This window comes from Podarcis melisellensis (assembly GCF_964234715.1).
Source record: "Podarcis melisellensis genome assembly, chromosome: 1".
NCBI classification, from domain to species: Eukaryota; Metazoa; Chordata; class Lepidosauria; order Squamata; family Lacertidae; genus Podarcis; species Podarcis melisellensis.
The window spans coordinates 118,826,972-118,840,847 of record NC_138528.1 but is presented as its reverse complement, the minus strand read 5'-3'; the positions used below and the strand labels follow the sequence as shown (position 1 = coordinate 118,840,847).

Here is a 13,876-nt window from a genome sequence, read left to right as displayed (position 1 = left end):
ATGAAACTTCACATCTTAGTCAATCATCCTCATGCAATTATTACATAACTGCATACAGAAGGAATGGAAAACTTTTTCTATCAAGGACTACATTATCTTAGGAGCAATCTGCAAGGGGTCATATGCTGGTAGTGGTGGTGCCAAAACCAAGTCTTTCTGCAACACCCCTATTTCACTCTTTCTACCACCCTCTGTTTTCTTAAACTCCCTTTTTCTCCTTCCTCTAACTTTCCCTTCACACACTCTCACCACCCCAGTTTTCTCTCTTCACGTACCTAGGTTCCGTTGCACCCTTTTCAAAGAGCTGTATTGCCACCCACCCACCCCGGACCATGGACCAGAAACTCAGAAATTTTGCTTTTTGTCACCTTTCGCACTCCACCGTGACTTTCTCAATGGCCCAGAGCAACAGGGAGCAGCTCAGAGAGCATACGGATGTGCAGACAGGCTCATAGCCACTCTGAACCACAGTGGAGAGGTGCCAATTTTGCACCACTTCCCCGAGCTTGTGCCTTTGGTGGTTGCCAACCTCACCAGCTCCTAGATATGCCCAAGCAGAGGGCCCGGACTCTCTTGCCAGAGATCTGAACAGCTTACTTGCAGAGGGCCCCTGCCTTTCTCCTTCCATCTTTTGATTACATCTATCCTGCATGTCATTAGGCTGAGGGATAAAATATTCCTTCACCCCTGGTTTTCCAGTATCCAGTCATGTACCTGAAGTGTGCCAATATTTCCAGAAACCAAATAGCTGAAAATCGCCCGCATTGTAAATTGAAATGGTACCTCTGCTTTTTCTATTCCTCTGTGTTCTAGCTCAGACACCTGCTACTTCTGCTTCTTTCCCTTGAGCGGTTTTCACATTTTCTTAACTAAGTTTCTTTCTTCACACTTCCACACTTTCCTTCCTAGGAAACTTGTTTGCTTTATTTCTTCTTTATTTAATCCCCTTGCTGTTGTTCACTTCCTCTGACCCTTTATCTCAGGCCACTGCCATCTCTGAGCCCGCCCAACTATAATTTTCCTGAAAGGCCACATTTCCATGGGAATAATCATGTAATAGCATGCAGCATAGAACTGCACAATATCTATGCCACTATTTGAGGCAAAGCAGCTGAAAGGGTCAAGCAGATTAAGGATCTAACATTTACTTTAAATTGAATTTAAGAATCATAAAGGATAAATGATGATGGGGCAAATATTAATTATAGAAAACACTTAAAATGATAAACCTATTTTCTTCCCAAAAAATTAAGTAAAAGTACAATGATTACATTGTGGATAGGATCGCAAAGGTGAAGGAAACTGAAATTTTAACATAATCTGTGTGCCGATCAAGTATTCTAAAGCAGAAAGAATATAAAAATAAATAAAGGCAAGGACATTATAAGAGTGCATATTTTTCCTTGAGAACAGATGTTTACTCTAAAAGTAATATGCAGCGCCGGTAGGGTATATTTATTTTCCAATTGTAAATATAGTTACATATTTCAGGGATATGTTTTCCTCCCAATGTGAGCACGTAACTCCTATTAACACTAATTGCAGTTACACATGCACACTGAAAGAAGATATATCCCTTTCCCTTTTATGTCACTATCCAAAAGCATTAGAGTATTGCCAGCTGCCTGAAGGATCATAGTGCAATTGTGGTGCTAATGTTAGCAGAGCTATATCAAGTACTATATGTAGAAATAAGGCAATCTATGCAAACATTTAAAATAGAAAAGTTTTCATTGATGGCTAGTGTAGAAAGAAGATGAACATGTGGTATATTCATTGCTAGTTTCTCAACCCTGTGCAGCAGTTCAAGGCTCCAACACAACATTTGCTCTCCCTCTGCTCCTCTTGTTTCCTTAACATCTCATTCCCTTACACCTATGTAAATATTTATCCTGGCCAGGAGGCAGGTCTTTGGTTCTGTGTGAATATATGTCAATGTGCAGTACCAATCAATATACAATACCAGTTGGCTATCTGAATATCACAAGGTCTAAACATGTAATACCATGCAGTTATCCAGGGGGGCTGGAATAAACACTTTTGCAAATCAGCTTAAGTAGCACTGTTATTTCAAGTAAACCATCAGAAAAACAAAGAGGAAACCAGATGATAGAGGTAATAAATTAATGTGTGTAAAATGCTAGATCAGTCTTAAACATTATTTGCAATTTAAAAATCCTGATAAAATATAACACAAAGGTGTATCAGTTTGGTATGACATGTTAAAATGTTTTTCTCAGTTTCCAACTAGTACTACCACCACTACAATTCATTTTGCAAACAAGTTTTGAGATCAAGATAATACGATCATTTGAAACTTGAAACCAAAGTGTAATAGATCACATCTTAATGGCATCACTAAAATACTCTTACTTAAGATTTTCCGTTAGTTTCCATTAGATTAACATGCCTGGAATGTTGAGACCTGGAAACTTGCCTCTCACTATGGTAACTATGCTTGGCCAAGGCAATGCTTGATTAAGAAATTAATTAATTGCCTTTTCGTTTATTACATTTGCACTGACGATCTCAGCTTAATAAAAAAAGATTCCACTGCAGAATTATTTTCAAGACATACATAGGCTATATATAAAGAATGAAATCTATAAATGCCTAAAACCTAATATACGTGCTAAGCTTGTGAATGTGATATTTTGAGGCATCTGTAACCCTCTGCAGGAAACAGAAGGAGCTTCTCATCTTCCTAAAGTTTCTGCTGATGCATTCAGTATGCCGTCTGGGATTAATGCATCTCAATGTGTCTTCAATAGACTAATAATTACATTTGGAAATAATAATTATATAGATTACTTTTTCTATATAATATTAATAATTTTAAAAATGTAAACACAGTTCTGATGATGAATTAGAAATCGAATGACAGCTCATAAAAACTAAATATACAAAATTAAATGAAAAGTTGCATGTTCTGCAATTTCCTGCATGTTATGCCAGAAAGTCAATTTGGGGGTCTGAAAGAGTAGCAAATTCTAGATTCTGCCAAGCTCCACCCACAAGTGACAAGTTCTGTAATGGCGCCACCTACGCTAGTTGTGGTGCTGCAGCCCTACCCGGGGGAGAGTATTTTTGCAATAGAATTTTAATCAACTCTATTAAGAAGTATGTCCCACTGAATTTAATGGGGTTTACTCACAAGTAAGTAGAGCTAGGATTGCAGCATAAATCAACCCTCCTGCATATTAACCATTTGTATCTTCAACTAATCAGATAGCAACAGATAAGTTTCTTAAAGTGAGTTCTGATACAAAAACATGCAATATTATGGTTCGTTCCTCTAAGATCTTGTATCAAAAATATTTTGTTTTGTTATGTTGTACTTTAATATTCATTATTACGTGACTGGCAGTCACATTCATTACTATAATTCAAAATACAATTCAGGAACATTTCTCTTTCATAAAATCAGGCGCTGTTTGTCTAAAATAATGTGAAAGAGTATGCCTAGTTCCTAAGTTGACTCCAGAGAAAAGAAAATGGAAAAATGATAGACATAGGGTTGTAGCCAACATTCTGCAAGTGCAACAGAATTTCTTTATTCTGCCCTGCAGCCCCCTACATAGCCACAAAATCTGCTCCAGAGGTTCTATTAGATTTTTAGGTTGTGCAGGGGGAGGGATGTGTGAGCAGAAGTCTATTCTACTTGTACAATCTTGGATACAACCCCTGTTTTTCACCATCACTCTTCTATCAATGAAAATCTTAGACCATGCACAAAGAATGTTTGTGGGGACATATACAGATAACTAGTTCTTGGTCCAGATTAGGTCTTGTTTTTCTATTTTGAAGGATCTTATAATACCTTTCTGTGCTGGATCAAACAATACAGCCATTGAACAATGTTGATATATGAGTCAAGGTCTCAGTTTAAGTTGCAGTTTTGCCTGACAGTTGAAGATAATGCATATGACATTTAATTCTAAAGCTATTAATACCTCTGATTTTGACAGCAGTTTGGAACATTCCATAGTAGGGAGAGATATAGAGGTCAATCCTCTCATAATGTTTGGCATCCAAGAGATGTATACGTATGAAAACATTTCAACAGAATGCAATTTGCTCAAAGATGATACTGTGAGATGAGGCTGGATGGTTTCATTTCACAAGATAATCTTCCAGTAAGTTGCATGGTTGAACCTTTCCAATGGAAGGTTTTCTAGGATGTGTATCCATGGAAATCATTCCAAGAACTATGTTATGAATGTGAAATACTACATTGTAAGTGATTTTCAGCTTTAACTACTATTAACAGTTTTTCCAACCACATTTCTCTCAGCAGTGATGTAGCTCCCTCTCTTCTCTCAACCTCTGGCAGTTTTCTTTGCTTCTGAATGTATACAGATCAGAACAGCACATGGCAATCCATGTGCAGAAACAGGTTTCCACAACTGAATGGCCCTTCTTTATTTAGTGCCTCATACAAAAACATGTGCTGCAGGAAGGGGAAGAAGCCTGCATCCAGCAAAAAGGAGGAGCAGCTTGCACAGTGCTAGAAACAAACTGCAACATATCTGATTGTCACAAATCTAACCACTTGCTGGGAGAACAGAATGATTCTAGGTCCTTCTGCTTCCCTCAACAACAATATCAATTTGGGACTGCAGTCCAGGCACCTGGGGTTCTCAAACTGCTTTTGTGAAATTTGGTGGAAAAGGAATTTGGTGGTTTTAGGTTAGCAGAAATATTAAGCCTTCTAATTTGTTTTCTGCTTCCAACTTTTTTTAACACTACAGTTCTGGGCAGTGCTAATTCTCTAGAAAAAGAGGTAGCAGAACCCACCACAAGCATCTCCCTCTTAGAATGGCAATGGCGCTCACCTGAGAGGTGCTGAAACTTAGTTCCAGTGAGTTCTGGCTGGGGAAAAAACAACCTGGTTCTGGAAGAAACTGTAGGGTTCCTTTTAATTTTTACTATAACTGCCTTGCTGGATTAGATCACAGTACACCATTCTGTTTCCAGGGGTGGACACCTAGGTGCCTCTGGAAGCTTCCAAGCAGAGCATAAAAGTGATGGTAATTCTCTTTGACATATGGAGTCACCATCTACATGGATCCATCACCTATAATTCATGATTTTAACCCTTAGAATTTGCTAAACTAGTATGGATTACTATTCTATTAGCTATGTGTTGTGTGAAAAAGTACTTCATTTTGTTGTCCCGAATCTACTAACAATCAACTTCATTGAACAATCCCAAGTTCTAGTATAATGAATGTACCATGCACAATTTTATAAGCCTTAACATAAGCCACTTAAGATCCTTAGTTTGTTCCCACTGAAGGAAGCATTCATTGAGCAGACTACACCCACAGGGCACTCACACCAGTGGAAGTGGGATTCTTCATTCTCCTTGCAGTCCCTATACTGAAAATAGGTTCTAGAGGGCTGGAAGACTCTCTAACAAAGGGTGAGGGTGGAATTAAGGAAAATATATTCCCCCTCACCTCCCTACTGCCAGTAACCCAAGCAGACCAGACGTGAAAAGAGCTTTTAAGCTCTCTGCCTTGTCTGAGGGGCTAGGGATGCTCTGGGAAATCTCAAGGGTACTTAGATGGCCCCACAAGACTTTGTGCAAGCACCCCAGAGCTGGTATACTGAACAGGCCTTCCTCAGTCCACTGGGTCCCAGTGTGCTGAGTCTGCTTGATGGAGGTAGGGAAGGCATGCAGCCTAATCCTATGCATTTTCATAGGAAAGTAAATAGGCAAACCTACCAGATAGAGCTAAGTATTTATTCTCGGTTTTACCACATTTGGCTGTGAAATATTCTCACACGAATGGAAAAAGTTGTTAAAGCTGTTAACTTTACTGGTACCTCAAAAATTAAAATTATATGGTCTTCCAGTGATGGTTCCTCATTCCTCCAATTGTCTCCACAGGATGAGAGAAACATCTAGCCCTGAGGCAAGTAAGCAGCAGCAGCGACAGCTTCTTCTAAACAGTTGTCTTTTTCATTTTATTGCAACTTTTTAAAAGAATCTATTATTATTGCTGCAATAATCTCATGTAAACTGCTTTGTGAGATCCACCTGAAAGCAGTATTTAAACTTTATTTTTAAAATAACAATAATTTAAAAACAAACAAACTGTAATCCCAGGAAAGGTTTTCTTCTCATCTATCTGATCTTCCTTTGTGTTTTAAATCATAATTGTTTTGGCAAATGCACCCAATTCCGAAGGTACATAGACTAGATAAGGTTTCTATTGATGGGCAAATCTGTCAATTTTGGTTTCTCTCGATTCTATGTTTATGATAATATTTTATTCTCTTGTTAATTAAGCTGTCTTAAATCTGCATTTTATATTTGACTTCCTGGCGGGTGCAATTTTGCCTTTGAGCCAACTTAAGCCGCTTCTCCTCCCCCCCCCCCCACTTGCTGCCAGAGTCAGCGGCAGGTCGCAGGAAGATCGCGGCGAGTTTTCTCGCTCTGCAGGAACCTTTGGTGCCCCACTCATCCATGGGGTTTTTTAGGGGTGTGTGGAGTCTTCACACTCTCCCCTCAGCCTGATCCAGCTCCGAAACAGTTGCTGCTAAGTGGACAACACAGAATCCACCGCCATTCCAATCAGAAGCAAACAGGAAGTCCTGAAGGGTTTGGTTTTGGTCTTTTTTTGTTAACTTTGCTGCTTCATTGTGTAGTTGACCTCCTTTGTAATGTTTTATTTTGAAATATTTTGTAATACTTAAGATAATATTTTTAGTTTCCTGTTAATTATGTTGCTTTGAATGTATACTTTGTATTTGACTGTTTTCAGTAATGCTTAATAATAATAATCATAATAACTTCACATTTTTCCAGTCTTAAATTCACAGCAGTTTTATTTATTTTTTTTAAAAAATGTCCTCTTGGAAATACAGCAGCATTTTAGTGTGAACTTCTCCTAACATGCAAATTTTCGTATGGAATTTTGCCTAATATGCACTTTTTGGAAAGCATTTCTCCCTATTATAAGACGTTTGGTATGTTGTTTTTACTAATATATGCATTTTTCTGCACACTTTACTCTACTATATGCATTTTTGTATGTATTACTTGCCTGGAAACTTGCACTGCAAAATTCCAAAAAGTGCAATGGCTGTTTCAGTTTCTGTGCTATTTTGTAAAGTGAATTAGGGAGGTTCACCTTTAAATGCAAACTGAACGGAATATCTTTCCCATCCCTAATGTTTATTTAATGATGGGTAAAGAATATTTGAATTGGGTATGAATGATTTGTAAAAAGTAAGTGTGCTATTTCCTTGGGCTGGAAGGAATGTTACCTACTCTAGAAGTAATACTCTTTTAATCCTAAATGTATAGAAACAGGCATGTGATGATTTACTTGGTCTTGAGGGGAAATCCCTTTGCACATAGAAACTTCTCTTATATCTCAGAACGCAACCCTGATATTAAATAGGTTATGGGGTTGACTCTGACACAAATTAAGCCTTGAAAGAAGCAAAGTGTTTAATATTATTATTATTACTACAACTATCAACACCATCAATTTATAAGCAAACTCTTTATCAAGCTATCTCAGGGTGGCTTATAAAATCATTACGTATTGCATGCAAGACATCCATTAAAATGAGCAAAACACAGATATACAGGAAGTGATAATAATACAAAGGATTTTAAGAAAATGAGAGAGATGTGGGGTGAGGAAAATGCAGGAGAAAGAAAAAAGTGTGTGTGTGGGAGAAACAGGAGGAGGAAAACTGAGAAACCTGGCAATAAAAGGAAAAAAAATTAAAGTGTATCAATACTGTGGATTAGTGGGTTGAAAATGAACTCTGGATGTGGGGGAAATGTTTGTATCTCCAACAATGCAAAGTGCACCTCTGGAGAGCTACCAAGATTGTAGCCAGTAGAAAAGAGGTACCGTAATAATTTTATCAAGATAGCTTTTAATTCCACCTAAATACCAGGTTGATTTTCTGGGACAAACATGCAAAAGGTAGAGAAATTCCGTATTAATATTAAATAATGTTACAATATTATCCTGTTAACTACTGAATGAGCATTCAGCACTTCTAATGTGACTTTATCAGGACATATTCGTGAATGTGCCTTATGCAGAGTGATGTGCATTCAATATCACTGCCACCCCAGCTGTACAGAAGCTGAGCTATCACATAACAGTGGCAAGCCTCCAGGGAAGACAAAATGTGCTGCACCTGTTTATAAGTGCTTAGCTATTATTCATATTTACCTTCACCCTACTTTAGCTGCAGTACACATTCGTGCCAGAAGCACTTCCCACCATGGCTATCACTATGTCCACAAAAGGTCTTCTTAAATTTCTGCTTTCTAAACAACTGAGTCTATAATCCTCCTAATACTACACGCTTTTCTCACTATCGAGCCTGCCTTTTATGACTATCATTGACTTCATACCTATCAGCAAAAGGGTTTAAGGTTGTTGTTTGATAAATGCAGTTCATATTATGCACATTATAGGAATGTCTGTCCCTATCTAGTAATTCATTTTCTACTATCTTCCAACTGGAAGAAGCTAAATATTCTTTAAAAATAAGCTAAATATCTACTAATCACAACCTTCCTCTTCAATTACAATGTAAGGATTCTACACATAAATTTTAAAAGAAGTGGCTAATTATTGGCCGAGGTGCTTTGATGCTGACATGTGTAAATAACTTGTTCAACAGCTGACCAACTCCAGATCCAACTGTTAGTTTTGGAATCAGTCTGGGAGCTTAAGACACAGTTGAACAGCACATGATGAAGTATTTGAGAGTGATTTAAAACATTTAGCATCCATAACCGTAAAATTGAATTGGCTAAAAGTTGTTCTGGGAAGACGTCAGTAAACAAGAAACATTACTAAAGAATTGGAGTAACATCATTGCTCTGCAAGCAGATATGTATGAAATAGCTTTACCAGTCAATAGCATGTGGGAAGACCGATGCAGTCCTGATTGCCAAAGAGTGGGAAATGTAGTACAAAAAGCGAATAATTCATATCAAGTTTGAAGTGGAAATACTATTCCTTTTACAGCACAGATGAAATCCTGGCTGCATGTATACCTGAACCAGAATGCCCCTCTTTTAGCAAATACTTGCATTGTATTATTAACTGTGGGTTTTATGAATGGTCCATTAGATCTTTACTCAGAAATATTTTATTTTTATTTTCTATAACGTAAAGTAATGCATCTGTGGCATTGAACTGATAAAGAATGAAAGACACAGTTTTTAACACCATCAATTGTTGACAATGTTCAATGCTCATTGATTGTAATTTACTCTCTGTTATAAATTGTGGAAAACTAAGACTGACATATTAGCAATGCAGGAGAAACACTTTGGGGCAGAGCATTTTGTGGGGAAAGATTTTTTCCATCAGTCTTCATCCATCTTTGATTAGCTCTGCTAACAGCGGACAGAGGTCTTTCCTACATCCACCAATAATGTGGGCTCTGGACAGACTACTGCCACATGTAGCAAGTGTAAGGCCCCCAAAGCAGGGTAGAGCAAGAACTGGAAAGAGGTAGAGCTGAGTCACCCATTAATCTACTGGGTGTTAAGATGGTCCAGCAGCCAGAGGGGACCCAATTTCAATTTCTCTGCAGAGTCAGTTTGGTACTGGTACAGCAAAAAAAGTAAAAAAGTAAAATACTGCCCTCCCCTTCTGCTCTGATCAATGCAAGTGACAGGGCTTCAGATTTGAACTCCATTGCTCCCCACCCAGAAGTTAGATTTGCTCTCTAGGTGACCAAAGATTAATGTATAAGCAACTGCTCCTAAAAACAGACACAACAGAAGTGGTCTGGGATAGGTGTGATTTCCAACAAAGCATCATCAAACGCTGAGTTATATGGCTTTCAAAAAACCTACCGGTACTTATATGCTCTGTTCTTATAATACACTCCTATCCACATTTTTTTGTTCTCTCTCTCTCTCTCTCTCTCTCTCTTAGAGAGACAAACACATGTACTTCAAGACATAATTCTAAATCCTGAGAAACAAACCCTCTTTTAAAAAATCACCAATTTGTTTAGTAAATTCTAGTTCTCGCTCTTGCTATTATCATAATGTTTGGGGAGTTTGACTGGAGATTTGTATAGTATAAATCATATGTAGCATGACTCTAACTTTACAGAGCTATGGCCAGCAAGTTGTAACTTTTGGCACTTCTGTGAGAAGTCATATGTTTAATATGATGTCATGAATTGGCTCTGAGGTTCCAGTGAAGGTGAAAATTCCCACCGTCCTGCAGTGCTTCAAGAAGTAAAGTATAAATGACTAAGTAGAGCAGCCTATTCTAGGATTTGGGATGGGTCTGTACTGATGTACTCTTCCTACAGCCCCTACTTCTCATCACAGCTGACAGCTATTACGGCTGCTGGCCGATGGCCTCAGATGAGAAGAAAAAACATACAGAACTTTTGACCTTATTCAGTTACTATCAGTGCCAAGCAGCAACCAACATATTGGGCATCACCCAAGTTCAACAGTACATGCTTCAGAGCTGTCCTTCCAGTTGCTCTGAATCTATTCCTTACACCTTCCTAAAATATTATTAACTGCTGTATTTCAATACTAATTTCAACGTGTGTTTTACTAAATTTAGTTCAACTGAAAGTACCTGCTTCCTGTGATGCTCATTCTTGGCAATGGACTGCAAAGATTTCCACAGCTCACACCGTGATAGTAGATCATAGCGCTTTGTCTTACTCCTTTGGAAGGTGTCAGATCTGAAAATTATGAATAAGAAATCCCCATTTGGAAGCATGTATTTGTACAGAACAAAAAGAAAACAGAGGGAAACTGCCATAAAATGCAAAGAACTGAAAAGAGAGCCAAGATAACTACAGAGCTCTGGGTATGGAAGGAAGTCTCATTGTGTTCACTGGGGATTACATCCTCCCTATTTATTCAGGATTGCAGTTTAAAAAGTAGAAGTAGATAAAGGAACAAGCAATAAAAACAGTAAGACGATCACTAGCTCTCCATAAGAACAAGTCTCTGTAATTTCAGTAAGCTATTCTTTATGAGAACCCAATGAAGTGGTTGTGAATAATTAAAATAAGAGGGAATTAAATAGAACTAGGTTGTAAAGAATGTATACAGTGGTGCCCCGCAAGACGAACGCCTCGCAAGACGAAAAACCCGCTAGACGAAAGGGTTTTCCGTTTTGGAGGCGCTTCGCAAAACGAATTTCCCTATGGGGTTGCTTCGCAAGACGAAAAAAATCTTGCATCCTCCCGCGGGTTTTTTCGCTTTTTTCGCCCTTTTCTTAAGCCGCTAAGCCGCTTATCAGCTGTTCCGCTGATAAGCTGCTTAACAGCTGATCGCTGGAAGCCGCTTGACAGCTGTAGCGCTAATCCGCTAAGCTGTCAATGGGCTTGCTTCGCAAGACGAAAAAACCGCTAGACGAAGAGAATCGCGGAACGAATTCTTTTCGTCTAGCGAGGCACCACTGTAAATGCTTTATATCACATTGAAACGATGAAGACATACTGGAGGGGGACACACACAAATTCCATATGATTTTCTAGCTGCAAATACAGTGGTACCTCGGGTTACATACGCTTCAGGTTACAGACTCCACTAACCCAGAAATATTACCTCAGGTTAAGAACTTTGCTTCAGGATGAGAACAGAAATTACGCCGCCGCGGCACAGCGGCAGCGGGAGGCCCCATTAGCTAAAGTGGTGCTTCAGGTTAAGAACAGTTTCAGGTTAAGAACAGACCTCCAGAACAAATTAAGTTCTTAACCCAAGGTACCACTGTAAACCCTTGATGACTTCGCTATTTCTTAAATGTCAAGATCTTTATTTTCATATTAAGTAAGCAATACAAACATTTCCTGTCACTTTCTTTCAATGAAATGATATTTTATATCAGCATTCAATATATTTGGAACATAACATTAATAACACATAAACATAGACATTCACAGTCCTTCTGAATCCATCTCTACAATATTGTTCAGCACTGAGCTTTGTTCCCTTTGACACTGTCTGTGTTTAGCTAGTTTTGAATATCCTATTATTTTTTTCTAACTCAACACTTTTCCTTGCAAGGGTTCTCAGTCTCAAGCTTGTTGACTGGCACTGAGCATGGCTAGAGTGTTTGGACCATCATAGTGGGCAGAGCTTTCATGCTTACTTGACAAGAACTGAAAAACTGGGTTGTGCTGGCTATGGTTCCCAAATCAGAAAAAACAAGTAATAATTACTTCATTTTCATTCATTCATTCATTCATTCATTCAATAACTGAATACTGCTCAATATTACAAACTATAAGAGGTTGATAATGGAAGCAGATCCTTGTAAATATGTAAATAAATGTAAATATTCTACATATTTGAGTAGGATTGTTTTAAACAAAAATGTTTTTAGCAGGCTCTGAAAACAACATAGTGAAGATACCTGTCTGATGTCAATAGGCAGGGAGTTCCAAAGTGTGGCTACAGCCAAACTAAGATCAATTTCTTACAAATGCAGAATGAGTATTATGCGGCGCCTGTAGTTCTGCAGATTGTTGTGGCTGAGTGGGCATATATGGGATAAAGCAATCTCACAGGTAAACTGGGCCCAAGTTATTAAGGGCTTTATAAACTAATAGTAACACCTTGAATTTGTCCCAGTAGCAAATTGGCAACTAGTACAGATCTTTGAGCACAGGTGTTATATGCTGACACGAGTCTTTCCCACTCCTGTAACTGCAGCTTCCAGATCAAGCACAAGTGAAGCCCTACATAGGCTGAGATTACACATCTAGAAGAGAAGCTTCACACTCATCCAGCCTCAAACCTCAGCTGCAAGAACCACAGGACAATTGCGACTGGATATAGAGATGGGTTGAATGAAATGGCTTAAACTGGGGCCACATCTTATTAAGAACATCTGCAGGAGAAATGACAAGTGTGGGAACCTTGGATAAACCAAATCATGCCTTGCCAAGTGACAAAAAAGAAGCCCAGCTCCAAAGCCTGGGCCCAACCTTATGAGTAGAAGGCCTTCCTACCCCACATTCCTGGGCCCCACAACTAGAGATGGGAAGATCTAGTTTCCAGAAAAATTGAGAAAAACAGTTTGATATAGTTTGAATATTCCACACACTTTTTTTTCTGGGAAAAATGGCTTTGGGGGGAGAAACCTCCCCCAAAAAACATTTTTTTCCGTTTTATTCCAGGCCTTCCCATCTCTGCAAGTACGGCAGGTTGGACTCAATAATATTTCTGGCCCCCAGAAAATTTCTTCACCTGCAAATGTGTCTAAGGGTCATCACCTGCTCCCTTATCTCCCATTAATGTTTCCCAAACTTACCTGCCACAGAGGTGGGTCAAGCCTCTGCTTAGTTCCTCTACACTCACTTGCTGGAAATCCATTCCCAGGCTGTTGTAACATTGGGGTGAGGTACCATTGCACCATCAGACCTATCCAGGGTCAGCTGCAGTTCCCTGCTTATTTTGTGGATTGCTTTATTTGAACTTTTAGTTTCAATACCACCTTTCCATAACCTCTAGGGGAGACATTTTCAACCTTAAGATGACCACCCCAGGTCATCACTGCTGAATCAACATGATGTCCATGCAGCTTGTAAGACTAAGGGCCCTTCAATAACCCCAAATCTTTGCCTCCCAAGTGTAACACCAAAACCTGTGGATGTTGCCATACATGGCAAGACTGGAACAAAGTCAGCGCTACAGGACAAGTGTGCTGTTGCACAAGGTTGAGTGAGCAGTAAGTTATCCATCTCTCCCTGGAGCTTAGGACTCTTGCACTACTGTACTCTGAGCACTGTGAGATTACCAAGCCGTGGCTTTCTAAAACATATGCACATGCACACACACATTATTTAAAATGAGTAACTGTTTCGTGTATCTCTTGATCACTTTTAGGCC

At 38.9% G+C, this 13,876-nt stretch overlaps 1 long non-coding RNA gene across 1 annotated transcript in view; it reads right to left on the bottom strand.

Moving 5' to 3' along the window:
- Window positions 1-13,876, bottom strand: part of LOC309363368 — a 64,890-nt gene that overhangs the window by 38,772 nt on the left and 12,242 nt on the right. The window contains exon 3 of the long non-coding RNA XR_014165308.1: window positions 10,608-10,716. This is a non-coding gene — a long non-coding RNA (uncharacterized lncRNA). The remainder of the gene's footprint in view (window positions 1-10,607; window positions 10,717-13,876) is intronic.